This window comes from Molossus molossus, unplaced genomic scaffold, assembly GCF_014108415.1.
Source record: "Molossus molossus isolate mMolMol1 unplaced genomic scaffold, mMolMol1.p scaffold_m16_p_2, whole genome shotgun sequence".
In the NCBI taxonomy this organism is placed as follows: domain Eukaryota; kingdom Metazoa; phylum Chordata; class Mammalia; order Chiroptera; family Molossidae; genus Molossus; species Molossus molossus.
Genome location: NW_023425355.1, coordinates 66,852,436 through 66,868,986, shown reverse-complemented (window position 1 = coordinate 66,868,986; position 16,551 = coordinate 66,852,436). Strand labels below are relative to the sequence as shown.

Here is a 16,551-nt window from a genome sequence, read left to right as displayed (position 1 = left end):
CTGTAGTGTTAGTTTTAAATTAGCTCCTGCACTAGGGTAGGTGGGCCTGGTCATGTGCTCTCATGTGTCCAGTCAAAGTGAAACCCATAAAGGTGTAATTTTGAAACAGGGATATAAAAACAATCAGATTCAAATCCCTTCCAATGGCTTCAAATTCAACCCCAAGGTAAGAATTCTTTTTACAATTACCCTATGCCTGCCAAATCCAAACCAACTCATCATTTCACCCCATGAATTCATTACTCGATTTAACATTCATTGAATGGGCATGTGGAATACTGGCTCCCCAAAATATCACTGGAACAACCTGTTGCAAAGAAAACACTTGCTGAGTTTATTGCTCACCACTATAAGGGAGAACTCCATATTGACAGAGTCTAATAGTGTTTTAGGAGAGGAAGGGAAAGCCTGGGATATTGAGAATTTGAGGATTGCCCTAGTGGGAGGTGGGAACTTAATTAAGATTGGTTAAGATTGTGATATGAAATGGGTTAGAACAGGTGGACATGGCAGGACAGGAATTTGGAAGCAAGAGTTTCAAAAAGTCTAAAGGTATAAACTGTCAGCGGATGCTTTGTATTGAAGAGTTGCTGGAAAGAACAGTAAAGCTACTTGCAATTTGGATATTCCTGGGCAAGAGTTTTTGCAAATAATAAAGTTATACTGATGAAAATGGTGGAATAGTAGACTCATGTTAATGTAGACAGTAAGCTATGTGGGGTATATGATTTTGATTCTCAGTACCTATGTATTGGGGGAATATATGTGCCCTGATACTCTTCAGGTAATATGTATTTTTAAATTCACAAATATAAGAAACAAGAATTGAAGGAAAATGATAGCACTAGGTTGACAGAATGATGGATAGCTTCATGAAGAAGGTAACACTTAAGATAGGTCTTGATCATTGGTTGTAAGTTTAGAGAGTTTGAATGGTAACCTAGTATATCTTTTTAAAAGCTACTACTGCTTGGCTAGTCATGACTTCCTTTCTTCTCTAAGGGTTCTTTCAAGGCAAGTAAAGACGTTTTCATTTTACTATAATTCTATGGAGGGAAAATGGAAACAGAGTCATTGGATGAGGTTCAGCACACATTTTTAAAGGCTCTTGGGCCCTTTGAAGCAAAGTGGCATGTTTCCTTGTCTATACTTTTTATAAATGTAGCTCAGAACTTGAAGCATAGCTTTTTAGATCCTTGCCTTCTTTACTTTGAGGTTGGCGTGTATTAGCAGCACCACATAAAAATCACCAAAAATCAGCAGGGGGAGAAGAGATATGAAATGGTTTGTTGTACTCTGAGGGACTCTGTTCAAGAATTCAAGTCCAGAGCAGTTGCTCATTTCCTCATTTGGAATTTGTGAGTTCTTTTTCTTACCAAGATGACGATACTGAAAGCAGAACCCTGTTTTTGTCGAATGGTGGGTTAGAGACCTCAGAAGCAGGAGCTTCAAAGCTCCAGATAACTGTGGAAACACTGACTTTCTTTGATTTTGCATTTCTCTCTCTCCCTCTCCTTCTCCCTCTCTCTCTTCCTCTTTCCCTCTCCTCCTCCTTCTCTCTCTCACACATATCTTCACACTATTATTTTAATGGCAGCAAAGGGGAAAAAGATGTGGTATGCAGAATGAGAGACCACTTAAGTAGGAAGATGAATGAGAATTGCTTTTTTTAGGGGTTAGAGGTATGATTGAAGTTTTAGGAATCTGTTCTGAAGGATATTTCAGGACAAGTTTTAAAAAACACAATGAACAAATTAAGACAACTTTGTATTTCTTCTGGTCAGAGAACTGATCCTTCAAATTGGTATTTTAAGGGCATAATAAAGGACTTTTATTTGTGGCATTTAATACATCTTCCAGTTCATTTTTTTAAAATGGCTATGTAAAGTTCCCTCACAGCTCTTACTAAGCTGTGTCCTATATCTTTTTTTTTTTGCTTTTATTTATTTATTTATTTATTTTTATCTTTATTGTTGAATGTATTACAGATGTTCCTTATTTTTCCCCCATTGACCCCCCTCCTCCCCACTCCCGCCCCCCTCCTGCCTTTTCCCACACTGTTGTCTGTGTCCATTGGTTATGCATATAAGTTTTTTGGTTTATTTCTTCCCACCCCCTATCCCCCTTCTCTTTGAGGTTTGTCAGTATAGCAACCAATTTGTACTTCTTAATCCCTTCACCCTTTTCACCTATTCCCCCAACCACCCTCCCATCTGGCAACCAAAAAATGTTCTCTGTATCTATGAGAATGTTTCTGTTCTGCCTGTTCATTTTGTTTGTAGATTCCATTGTTGATAGATATGTATTCATTGTCATTTTTTTTTGTTCATATATTTTATCTTTTTCTTCAAAAAGACCCTTCAACATTTCATATAATAATGGTTTGTTGGTGATGAACTCCTTTAACTTTTTCTTGTCTGGGAAACTCTTTTTATGGCCATCGATTCTAAATGACAGCTTTGCAGGATAGAGTAATCTTGGTTGTAGGTTCTTGCTTTTCATCACTCTGAATATTTCTTGCCACTCTCTGTGGACTGCAAAGTTTCTTTTGAGAAATCAGCTGACAGCCTTATGAGAACGCCCTTGTAGGTAACTAACTGCTTTTCTCTTGCTGCTTTTAAGATTTTTCTCTTTGTCTTGAACCTTTTGCATTTTGATGATGATGTGTCTTGGTGTGGGCCTCTTGGGGTCCATCTTGTTTGGGACTCTCTGTGCTTCCTGGACCTGTATGTCTGTTTCCTTCACCAAGTTAGGGAAGTTTTCTGCCATTGTTGTTTCAAATAGGTTTTAGACTTCTTGTTCTCGCTCTTCTCCTCTGGCACCCCCAAGATGCGAATGTTGGCAAACTTGAAGTTGTCCCAGAGGCTCCTTACACTAGCCTCATTTTTTTGGATCCTTTTTTCTTTTTCCTGTTCTGATTGGGTGTATTTTACTTCCTTATACAGTGATACCTCGGTTCTCGAACATAATTCGTTCCAGGAGGACGGTCGAGAACCAAATTGTTCGAGAACCGAAGCAATGAAACCCAATAGGAAATAATGGAAACTGGATTAATTCGTTCCAAGCCCCAGAAAATGCCTATTTACTGGCCTAATTTGTATATAATATGTAGAAAAACATAAGTCTCAACAAGAAATAAAAGTGTACAGTATGTCTAAGGGTTAAATTCAGTGTAAAGTGTGACTCTCTCCACAAAGCGTGACTCTCTCCACAAAGCGTGACTCTCTCTCTGCACTCACACTGATGACGCAAGCAAGGCGCGCTGGGCCGAATGAACGCCATTCGGCTCAACTCGGCTCATCTCGGAAGTTCGAGTTCCAAATATTTGTTTGGATTCCAAGACAAAAGTTTCTCGAATCTCCTGGTCGAATACCGATTTGGTCGAAATCCGAGGCGTTCGAGAACCGAGGTATCACTGTATTCCAAATCGATGGTTTGCTTCTTGGCTTTACCTACTCTACTATTGAATCTGTGTAAATTATTCTTTATTTCAGTTAATGCCTTCTTCATTTCTGACTGTGTATCCATGATTTCTGACTGGTTCTTTTTTATGCTCTTGAGGCCCTCACTAAGTTCACTGAAGTTCTCACTAAGTTCATTGAGCATCCTTATAAGCAGTATTTTGAATTCAGCATTTGTTAGGTTGCTTATCTCTATTTCGCTTAGTTCTTTTCCTGGAGATTTTTTTCTGTTCTTTCATTTGGGACCTGTTTCTTTGTCTCCTCATTTTCACTACCTCCCTGTGTTTGTTTCTATGTATTACTTAATAAGTGGTATGGGGCTAGCTGATACCAGATGCTGCTTGTCTGAAAGAATTTAGGAAAACCTGAAGGAGGATCCAAAACAGGTCAATTCTATGGCAAAGCAACTGGCAACAGTTTGGGTGGGCCTGAAAGTTGGGTGGGGCAGGGCCTCAGGAAATCACCAGGGTGGGACAAACAGTGTGAGCCAGGTTGCTGGAGTCCCAGATATGGCTTCTGTCTGCTGCCCCAGGGTAGGGCTCACCAAAGGAACAAAGGCCTCTGACAGCACATTTGTCCCAGAGAAAGCTCCCTCTCCAGCCCTCACTCCAATGCCAAACAGTTCAGTTCTTTTCTGTATGTCTCTGGCGCCCCTCGAGCTGCCTTCACTTCAAGCTTAGAGGGAGTGAGTCTAATAAGTCTGTGCACGGGCCCTTTAAGAGGAGCTGCCTGGGGCTCCACCTGCCTCAGCCTCCCTGAGCCTCAGTTCCTGCTGGTTTTTCTAGCCAGAAGTTATAGGTACTTCTCTTCCTGGCACTGGAACCCTGAGCGGGTCACCTGGTGTGGGACGGGGACCCCTCAGTCCTCAGGGAGGACTTTCCTAGCCGAGGTAACCTCCTGATTTTTATCTGCCACATGTGGGTGTGAGAGCAGCCCATCTGCCTCTGCCTCTCCTACAAGTCTTGATGTGGCTGCTTCTTTAATTTCATAGTTGTAAGACCTCCATTCAGCTCGATTTCAGGCGGTTCTGAATGATGGTTGTTCTGTAGTTTAGTTGTAACTTTGATGTGGTTGTGGGAGGACAAGATACAGCTTTTACCTATGCCACCATCTTGACCAGAAGTCCCTGTGTCCTATATCTTTAACCAAGCTGAAGATACATTGAATTGCTGCCCTCCTTAACTTGGAAAGGAAAATGCTATAGTTCACCCTTGTGTTGTATGACACGAAAAACATCCCCGATTGATCCACAGCCACAGAATGCACTTTATTAGTATTCTGAAAGTATCTCCTCAAAACTTTTTTTGGGGGATGGGGACTTTGTTATAGACGCAAGTACCAAGAATCCAGCTAATCTTTTATAACTTCCCCCTTATTTTCTACTCTCTTGTTATATATCTAATAGCCTCTTTCTTGGAGGGTCAACTTTTTCTTGCAGTTTCTTTGGGATGATTTTCTTCATGAGGTTATAGTACTAGTATTTTCCAAATAGTTATCAAATCTTGTACCATTTCCTCTTCAAATAGGGGGAGTGGAACTTGTGTTCACTATTGCCTCATCTTGCCCTGTCATGGGGGCCGCTTCATTCTGTATCATGACTTCTTAGTTTAAACCAGGCACAAGTTTCTTTGCTTATCCACTGCCATAGTAAACATGTCAGGTCCCCCCAACCCTACCCCCCACTCAAGTCTCTCACACTCTAGTACATGAATTTGGACTTAAACATTTCGGCCACTTAATAAGTATGCAGTTAGGGTGTGAGATGTAATCACACATCTCTTTTGAAAATAATACCCCAATCTTATCCCCACATTTGACTTGGACATAGGAGCAGGGGAAATATCACAGTGCTCCCTATTAATAAATTTTTTTTCAGATAATCTTTGAAAGCTATCAATATTCTTCACAAGTGTAGCAATTTTTATATAATGTGATTCTTGTTCCTAATTTGCCAATATTGTGAGACAAAGGAAAAAGTCTCATTTGATAAGTAGTTTTAAAAATTGTATAAGTAAAAGATGCTGGTAATTAAAAAGATTTACACTGTTTTGCAATTATATCCATGGGAAAAAATTAATGGAATGCCTTTATTAAGTTTGTATGCATTTTATATTTGATGAATAGTAACCTTCACTTATTCAGTCCCCTGTCTTATATAACCTGGTCTTTGTGTCATATTCAGTTTGATGTTCCAGTAACAGTTTCATCACATTTAATTTCACCTTTCCTGCTTTGTCAGCCCTCTTTTAAAATTTTAGACACTGTTCTCTGAAGGAAAGTTAGAGTCCTTTGGTCCCAACCATTGAAGGATTTCTACTCCAACTTTATGATTTCCCTTGACAAAGGAAAGTTTCACTCCATACAGACTAAAAACACCCATTGTTTTCCTTTATCTATTAACTTTGTAGTTGGGAACATATGAAGCAGCAATGCAAGGTAGCACAGGTTATGTGGCAGTCTTACAAAAAGTGAATGTTTTGTGAATTTTGAGGCAGGAAAAATCAGGCCTGGCAATATTCTGAATGAAGTGAGACTCAGACGGAGTATGAAAAAGAAGGGTAGAACTAAGACAGAAGTAGGGAGATTATAAGGCAATTCTATGAAGAGAGGAAATGCTACAAGAAGCTGAGATGATAGAAAATACCTGGACTCTTAAATAACACTAGTTGAATTTTACTTAATATGTTTTTTCCATGTACTGCCATTTTTTATATATTTATTTTACAACCTTTCTGAGGCCATGAATATTTTATTGCTTCATCTTTGGATCTTGCTCATAGTCAGTTTTGGAGTTAACTAACTATCATCAAATATTTTGGTTTTAGGTGAATAAACAAATAAATGCAATACTTAGAAGAAAGTGCTGAAATATACTAGGAAGGTTGTAATAGGAGAAAATGAACTGATTCCCACGAAGCCTCATTTATCATGATTTCAATGTAACAAGTATTCACTTTCTCATGAAAGACCATTCTTAATGAAATCATATTTAATGTCTGGAAAATAATTTATATTCTAATATCTTAATCAACTATGTGTTATTAATAGTACTAGCATAATAATTTTAAAAGAACAACAAATGCATCAAAAATGCTTTGACAAAATTGTCTCTAGAAAATACTTCATGAAAACAATTTTCCAATCTAGGGAATTTGTCCCATTTTGGTCAGATCCTCCTATGGAGAGATGCATGAGCAGTGTATGTCAAGAGACAAAGTAATGACATTTCTCTGATATACAATGATTTGGCCATTTGCTGAGTGCAGAAATGCACCTTTAAACCACAGAAAGCAGAGTCTGACCTGATCCAATCATTTTGAAAAGCCAATAATTTTGAAGCTGGGACCAAACATCTTGAGAGGATTTAATTGCTAATGCTCTAGATTAGAAGCAATGTACCTCTTGATGTGCTGACCTTTAACCCAGACTTGGGAGAGTAAAAAAAGAGGGGATTGTTTTCCTTCCCCTTCCTTTATCTGATCATGCCTGTCTCTAACCCTGTCCACATACTCCTAACATGCAATTTTCCACCCCCATTCTCATTAGTTACTTCCAGCTTTGGAACCAGGGTGAGAATGAATAGAACACAAAGGAAAGTGGCAGGATAATTGGAGAAGGAAGTCTACAAGTGATTGACAATTGCTTAGAAGCAGGGAGCAGAATTACAGCTACTGAAACGAGAGCAGAACTCCTGGCCCCTGATGCTTCTACCCCATCTACCCATCCCAATATATTTTGAGATTTAGGCTTTCTGGTCCATATTTCTAATCACTCCCTTCTCTGCACCGTCAGCTCCCTTTCTCCTCTTAATTGGTTATTTATGAATGGCAAAATCTCAAGCAAAATTAAAGTCAAGACTCTGCCTATTGTACATTTGCACCATGGCAGCTGGGCAGCTGGAGGTGGCTGGAGGAAAAACACAAATACGCTGATTGGTCTCACTGTAAATTCATGACTACTAACGTCAGTTGACCCTTTGTGCTACTCAGAAAGGTTATTGTTGCATTCACTCTCCTGCTCTTTTACAAAACTTTCACACCTTCTTTCCCTTCAAATTTGTTTACTGTTCTCTAGCAACACTGGTCTGCTTTCTGCTCTAACATGCCAAGCATGCTCCCAACTGAGGGCCTTTTTATTCATTCTTCCTCCTGCCTGGAACACAGCATCTATCTATTTGCTCCTTCAATTTCTTCAAGACCCTGTTGTGTCATCATTATTACTTAGACCTTCCCAGACCACTTTGTATAAGGCAGCAAGCATATTCTCACCACCACTGGCACATCCTATTCCCCTAACCTCCTTTTTTCCTTAGCAGTTACTGCCATCTCATATTCTATATATTTTATGTGTGTATTATTTCTGTTTCACTGCTAGGATGACAGTTTTATACGAGCATGCTGTTTTATTTTTATTATTCTGTACCTGAAGTCTAATACAGTGTTTGCTAGTATGCCATACATATTTGTTTAGGGAATGAATGGATAGATGAATGCTTTATGGGGTTTGAGAATCCTTTCTTCCCATTTGTCAAACCCAGCGTATTCATCTATTCACTCTCTGATATTTTTAAATGGCTACTGTAATTTCTAAGCCAAAATTTGATACATGTCATCTATGGTGGATAAAATATCTTTTATTTGGACTGTCTTGGAAAACCCAATATGCTTTTTAAGTATATTCTAGATAGAATCATAATTATAGAATGGAGTCTTCAAAGGAAGCTTAGATGAGTATTTTCCAGTTAGTTTAATGGTCTCTGATAGTTGAATTGCCTTATCCAAAGTCACTATGTTTAGTTTAAAATAAATGTCACCTTTCACCTGTTAGAATGGCTAGCATCAATAAATCAACGAACAACAAGTGCTGGTGAAAATGTGCATAAAAGGGAGCCCTCATGCACTGTTGGTGGGAATGCAGACTGGTACACCCACTGTGGAAAACAATACAGACTTTCCTTAAAAAATCAAAAATGGAACTGCCTTTTGACCTAGTGATCCCACTTCTGGGTATATATCCTAAGAATCATGATACACCAGTCAGAAAGAATATATGCACCGCTATATTCATAGCGTGTTATTTACAATAGTCGAAATCTGGAATCTGCCCAAGTACCCATCAGTACATGAGTGGATAAAAAAGCTGTAGTAGATTTCCACAATGGAATGCTATGCGGCTTTAAAAAAGAAGATATGCTTACTTTTTTCGACAGTATAAAAAGATGTGGAGATTATTATGCTAAGCAAAATAAGCCAGTCAGAGAAAAACAAGGACCATATGAACTCACTTATATGTGTAATGTAATGAGCAAAATAAATTGACAAACGAAGTAGAAACAGAGGCATGGCTATATGGAACATACTGACAGAGGTTAGAGGAGAGGAGTATGGGCAGGGGGACTGGATGAAAGAAGGTGAAGAGATTAGCCAAAGAACATATATGCATAGTCCACAGACACAGACACCAGTGTGGTGAAGCCCAGAGGGAGGAGGGTGGAGCCTGTGAAGAGGTGGGTAAAGGGGGGCAAAGTTGGCGGACATCTGTAATATTGCCAACAATAAAACTATAAAAATAAATGTTAGTTGAAGTTGTTTGGTTTTTCAGAGCTCTTGCCTGGTATTATTGGGGATATATAGAAATTATTGGAATCTTCCATTGTAATTATCTGGCCCAGTCTTTTCTACTTACTGTCCATAGGAACTTGCACAGTACCTCCTGGGTCCTTCATCATTTCTATCCAGTGAGACTCGCTTGGGTAACTGAGTTGAAACCACTCACCATATTCTAGGTATATCTTTGTTCTTTCCGCATGTTTCAAACGTAAGAAATTATGAAATAAAATGATAATTAAAACTCATCACTTGTACCAAACCACTTCTATACATTGACCCCCACCTTTTCAGTAAATAAAACAAAACAAAACAAAAATCATGTATTTGATTTTATCTGTGATCACAGTTGTAATTAATGTCAATGAAAAACAGCTAACCTAGAGATGTTACTTTCTCATAGTCATTGAGCCTAAAGGGCCTTCTAGGGTTTATTTTTGTGCCTCTGGGTTGTAACTGCCTCCAAATTTCCTCTTTTTGTGATGAATGTTTTGGGAATGAAGAATGCATGTTCAAATTTAAAAGGTGTACTCTCATTAATTCTCAATGTTTTTTGCTCTTGCAATTATGAAAGCATGAATGGTGGGAAATACAAATATAGGTTACAGAGGGTAAATGCTCCAAAAACCTCAAAAATTCTAATTAAATGATCTTAATATAGAATTAATAACCTGGGTTTCTGGATTTGGGGGCTGTCAGACATTATTCCCAAGTGCCAATTTCTCATTTGCTCCATAAAGATGAGACTAAGCCTCATCATTTTGCAGAGTTGAGGTAGGGCCTGAGAAATCTCACTCCAGGAGATCTTCTCTTTTACAAAACACTGCTCCCACCCTAGTTATGTGTCAAGCTCCAGAAAATGGCAGTGAAAGAATATTTTCCCAGATCCTTTGACCCCACTGGAAGAAAATACCTTTTTTATTGTGCTGTTTACCCTCGACATTTAGAGACTATGTTGTTTAGGCACAGTACATGCTAACATCCTTTGTGTCCCTGAGAGCACTGACCACAATACCCAGCATGGAGCAGACACTCAGAAAATCAGTACACAGCATAGAGCAGATTCTCAACAAATACTCAATGACCAAGAAGATCAATGTCAAGTGAATTAATAAATTAACAGTAAAACAGACCGTTTGTACCAGAATTTTTTTTTATCCTTATAGCCAGCTTTTGACACCATAGCTCATGCCTCCAGATCTCATAGGAATAGTGCAACTTTTTGAGTTTTTGGCTATGCTTTGAGATCAGCAGGTAGCATAGTGTGTTGCACTAGTAGGTGATCAATCAATTTGAATGGACTGAGTTTATGGGTAAAATGAGAGAAAAGCACTTTTGCTTTCATAACTTTTTTTTAAACTTCTGGCTACAGCTTTTCTTTTGTTTTCCCCCTTTATTGAAATTTAGAAAGAGAGGAAGGGAAAGGGAGACAGAGATAGAAACGTCGATGAGAGAGAACATCAATCAGCTGCCTCTTGCATGCCCCCCACTGGGGATTGGGCCCACAACCTGGGCATGTGCCCTGACTGGGAATTGAACCAGTGACCTCTTGGTTGACACTAAACCACTGAGCAACACTGGCTGAGCCATAAATTTTTCTTTCTTTCTTTTTTTTTTTTTTTTTAATTGACGTTAGAGAGAGAAACACTGATATGAGAGGGAAACATTGCTTGGTTGCCTCCCGCACCAGGGATCAAACTGTAAACTGGATATGTGTCCTAACCAAGAATAAAAATAGCCACCTTTTGATCTAGGGAGCGATGCTCCAACCAACTGAGCCACACCAGCCACACTGGCTTTTTATAACTTTTTAATATAGCTGGCAACCATATGTTTTGAATCTGGTGTGGCAGTAGCAAGGAAGGAGGAATATCACTGCTGCTGAGGTTTATTTTAGTCTGTATAGAATACTCACATAATGTTCTTTAGTGGAGTCTTTGAGAACTGATATATTTTAGTTTAAAATCTTGAAATGTGCAATCAAAGAAAGCCCCCAAAGCCTTTGAATGAAGAGACAGAATCAAGAAGGGAATTTAAGCTTAAAATGTGCTAGGAAAAGTAAGCAGTGATTAGATCTCTCAGCTGTGCATCAGCAAGATTTTTGTTTGTTTGTTTGTTTTTTGGTTTATCTTTACTTGATGATGTTTTTCCATTGATTTTCTTAGAGAGAGTGCCAAGGAGAAAAGGGGAGAGAGAGGGAGAGGGAGAGGGAGAGGGAGAGGGAGAGGGAGAGGGAGAGGGAGAGGAAAAGAGAGAAAGAGAAAGAGAAACATCTATGTGTGAGAGACACATGACATAAGGATTGGTTGCCTCTGGAGCTGGGGACTGAACCTGCAACCCAGGTATATGACCTAGACCAGGACTCGAATCTGCAACCCTTTGGTCCACGGTCCAATGCTCTAACTGTTGAGCCAAACAGGCCAGAGCAGCAAGATGTTTCTTAATCTTCACTTCAGTGGGCTCAAAAAATTCTCTTTATTCTGGAATGGAATGTAAGCAGGTTGAATTGTGAAGAAGGAGTAATGAACAGAGACATTGTTTTTGGATATACATGTCTCTTAACTGTGTTTTTTAAGGCAGAGAATGGAAGTGCCGTGATAGCTGAGATTATTTCAGTTATCATTAGAAAGAACAGAACAATTTTTGGTAAATACAAATCAGCTGGAATTGCAAAAAATTTAATGCAGACTGAATGTGGTTCTGGGGTTATAGGTTCATTTTCTCAAGTGGTCAAAATAGGACCAATTAAGACCTTTTTTTTTTTGTAGAGAAGAAATACTTTAAATTATTACTTAGCATTAAAGTAGGACAGTGAGAATTATATATAAATAATCCAGATAACTTGAATTTGCAGTTATGTTTGAATGTTTTTACAGCCTCATCTCCACCATGATAAATATGATTGTCCTCTCACTTGGATACATATGCACTTTTGTATATGGATGGATGCAATCCCTACTTCACTGAATATAGGATAAGAGACACAACACTTGATAAAAAATCTCATTAATTGATTCCAGGAATTTTGAAGTTTTGATAATTTGAACAGGAACTGAGCAAATATTTCCTTTACTATTACTTATAAAGACCAGATTTTCTGAGCAAGTTAATAACATAGACAAGATTTGGGAAGACTATTTAACAATGTAAGAGAAAACAACTTCCAATCAATTCTTGGACAAATGCTTTCTGACATAAACCTTTATGTTACACCCAACTTGTTGAAGTATATGTGTCACTAGTGGTTTGGAAGGGAAGGCAACTGGGGAGTAGAGAAATGGGATTATTTCAAGAAAGTGACTTAATCTTGCTTGTGGAAGGTGAATGCCAGACCTTTATGTTAGTGTCAAAATGTAACCAATTGGAGGAGAGTTTGGAAGCAATTCTAGCCAGTCAGAAGAAGAATAGTGCTAGAATGTAATTATTAAAATGGTTACTACAGTCTGAATTCCATATTGTCTGGAGCACAAACAGATCCCTCCCTCACTCATTTGCCTAAATTCCATAGTTAGCCCTGGGTAAAATGCCTTGTACTTGCCCATTGATGATTAAGTATGTTCTGACATTGTTCAGATAATACTTTCTGGAAAAGAGAGTATGAGAACTAAGGCCTGCTAAAAGTTCTTTCATGTGATTGTCCCATTTGCTTATGTTGGTGGTTCAATTATACTACAAGACTTCATGACAGTACTCCTCGACCCAGCTGACCCAGGGAATTTATCAGTGATTCTGCTTTAGATAGGTGAATATGAACATATTGCAGGTATGAGAAAGAAAGGGCTAAAGATCCTGGAGATAGTGTTGTTTAATATATATTTAACCCTTGTTGACCATAACAAGTTTTCCTCTAGGCCATATGATGATGCATTAAGAAATAGAAAGTAGCCCTGGCCGGTTTGGGTCAGCGGTTAGGGTGTCAGCCTTCGGTCCAGAGAGACCCGGGTTCTGTTCCCCCTAAGGGCACATACCTCGGTTGTGGTTTGTCCCCAGACCTGGTTGGGTCGTGCTGGTGGGTGGCAGCCACTCAATGTGTCCCTTTCACATCGATGTTTCTCTCTCTCTCTTCCACACTCTCTTATGCACTCTACTATCTGAACAAAAAATGGAAAAAATGTCCTCTGGTGAGGATAAAACAAACAAAAAAAGAAATATAAAGTAGAAATATGTTAATTAGGACTTAGTAAGAAATTTATAGACCCTTGAGTGCTGACTTGCTTTTGCCCCTGTTGTAATGTCCAAAAGGACACCTGGCCATTGAATTCTTTACTTTTTTAACCTGGGAAAATCTTCACTCTCTGTGAATTTTACTGACCTTGAATTTTGGGCATGCCTCCACAGGAACAGTGAAGCCAACATTGGAACCAACAGGAAATTATCTGCTCATCATATCCTGTTTTTTGTAAATCTTTTATACTACATACTATATGTTTGCTTGTTCAGTAGTAGAGCATAGTAAACACAATCTTGAACTGAGTATCAGTCATCATTTTAACAAACTTTCAAAATTGTGATGAGTTTTTTATGGTCTTGCTCAGCATGACTTAAAAAATTTAATTACTGAGTTCTTATTGTGAAAATTTGGGTTGCTTAGAACATACCAGGTCATCTTAGCCTGAGGGAGCTGGAGACAGCCTATTTTTGATACCTGCTTTAAGCACTGGTAATTTAGGAACCAACATGGGATTGAATGTGTAAACTTCCCCCAGTTCCATGTGAAAGAAAGGAACATAACTGGATTTGGAAGGAGATAGACTGATTAACTATCAGTGGCTAGTATATGAAGTCCTCTAGATTTCAAGACATCAAGAGATATTAATCTAGGCCTGGCTGGTTTGTCTCAGCAGTTAGAGTTTTGCCCCGTGGACTGAAGGATTGTGGGTTCGATTCCCAGGCAAGGACACACACCTGGTTGTAGGTTTGATCCTGGCCCTAGTTGGGGTTGTGTGGGAGGCAACCAATCGATGTGTCTCTCACACACTGATGTTTCTCTCTATATATATTTCTCTCCCTTTCTTTCTCCCACCTTATCTAAATATCAATGGAAAAATATCCTAGAGTGAGGATTAACAACAACAGCAAAAAAGGAGATATGCGTCTAGCACTGGCTGGTGTGGTTCAGTTGGTTGGAGCATCATCCTGTAAACTAAAAGGTCATGGGTTTGATTACCAGTCAGGGCACATACCTAGGTTGTGGGTTTGATCCCCTATCAGGGCACATACAGGAGGCAATGCATCAATGTTTCTTTCGCATATAGATGTTTCTCTCTCTCTCTCTCTCTCTTTCTCTCCTCTTTCCCTTCCTCTCCTTCCCCTCGCTCTAAAATCAATAAACTTATTCTTGGGTGAGGATTTCAAAAAATAGAGATATTCATCTGTTATTGGATTGAGGGCCATATAGTGTCTCCCACTTACTAATTCATTTATTGTGGTTACTGTGTGGTGTCATTCTATGAAAGGAGGATAAGTATATTATATGCATACACTTGATACACTGTTTATTATGCTCTTCACCTATGTATTGAAAGCCTTCGAAGTATATAATGATTTCCATTGAAGTGGGGAAATTAATACAGACTTAATCTAGTATTGCAGTGGAAAAGAGATTTAGTGTACGGGAGTAGAGTTTGAGTTAAATCAAACATTTCTCTGATAGATTAAGTAATTTTTCTTGATTTTCTCAATGTAATTAATTAATTTGTTTTTGTTACAGATGTTTCTCCTTTTTCCCCCACTGATGCCCCCTCCCCCTCCATCCCGCCCTGTCCCAAACTTTGTTGTGCATGTCCATTGTTCATGCATGCATGCATATAAGTTCTGTGGTTTATCCATAAAAATAATCTTCAAATACCTATGAGACTTGATAGGAATGGGGGTGTCTTTGCCAGCACAAAAACACAGAAGAAAATCAACAAAATTCTATTTAACAAAATGTATAAGAAGTGAAGGAGTGGGCTTATTGAGATAGGAGAAGGAAGTACAACACCTGACCCTTAGAAAATGTCTTTATATACATAAGAATCATCAATACTTACCTGTAAAAAATATTAGAAAATTAATGGGGGAAAAGAAAAAGCATTACATCATCTGTTTCAGAGATATATGAGAAATTCCAGAAAGAGAATAATCTGGAAGAAAAAAGAAATCCCAGAAAAATTCCTTGATGTCAGCAATCCATGATGAGAAGGAATAAATGTGATTAAAAGAGTTAAAAGAATGTAAGAAATTAGATTTTGGACTTTTACCCAAGACCAAGGCTACTGGAAACTCTTACATAGATGGCACTTGTTTTCTCCAAACTATCTCTGAGAAAATATATTTGACAGTTCAGTTGGAACCATTGTAGAGAGGATGACCCAGAGTGGGACAAGACTCAAGTGATCTTTGATTTTTACCCAGCAAAATTATTTCAAGGCCCCCCTAATTTGACAAACACCTGTTATTAATGCAGTTTTACAATTCCTATTTCCAGTTTCATCCTTTGCTTATGATGTACTCTGTCAAGGTTTTCCATGCAATAAAATTCCCTTTGATGCCCTTAGCATGTGCCTGTTACATTTGCTTGTTTTGAAAAATATTTCCAGCATAAAGATCAATAAGAATTACTTGTCAATATTAAACATACTCTTTCAACAATTGCAGAGATTCTCTGACAACACACAAAATGATGCTCATGAGGTTTTAGGTCACTGTTTAGATCAGATGAAAGAAAACATGGAAAAGTGAAACAATTTGGAAAACTAAAATTGAATCTACGGAAGAAAATTCACCTCAACAGTTTTGCTGACGATGCTGTCACCAAACTGCTTGTTTGTCCTGTCATCACTAATTTTGAGATTCAGTTGCTGCACTCTATTATTTGTAAAGTCTGTGGTCAAGTTATTCTCAAGACAAGTGTATAATTGTCTCTTCATTAACCTTCCATAAGGAACAAAAACACATCCTTTATCTATTCAATCTACTTTTGATCTTTTCTTTAGAGCAGAAGAGCTTGAGTATAAATGTGGGAAGTGTAATCACAAGACTTCAGTTTCAATGCAAAAATTCAGTAGGCTACCCAGGGTTCTCATTGTTCATCTGAAATGCTATAGCTTTAAAGAATTTTGGTCTTTAAGGAAAGATGACCAGGAAGTCATTGTTTCTAAATATTTAAAGTTGTCTTCTCATTGCAATGAAAGTACCAAACCACTTCCTTCCTTGAACAAAAATGTACATATTAAGGGTTCTGAATGCTTAACATTCTTTCAAAAGATTAATTATAAAATTCTTAGGTCGTTGACACCTTCAACAAAGTAGACTTCAGAATCCAGCGATTGCCTGGCTCTACACTCTGAATCAAAGAATCTGAACCACAAAAGTACCAGAATTTTGGATCAAGCAAAGAACAGCAACAAAAACACCTGAGAAAATACTCTAAACTGAATATAACAGAATCCATATTGCTCAGGATATGACACAGCCATTGAACAAGAGCTATTAGTACCAGA

At 38.3% G+C, this 16,551-nt stretch overlaps 1 pseudogene; it reads left to right on the top strand.

Moving 5' to 3' along the window:
- The first annotated feature begins 506 nt into the window (after window positions 1-506).
- Window positions 507-16,360, top strand: LOC118635338 (annotated as a pseudogene).
- The last annotated feature ends 191 nt before the right edge of the window (window positions 16,361-16,551 follow it).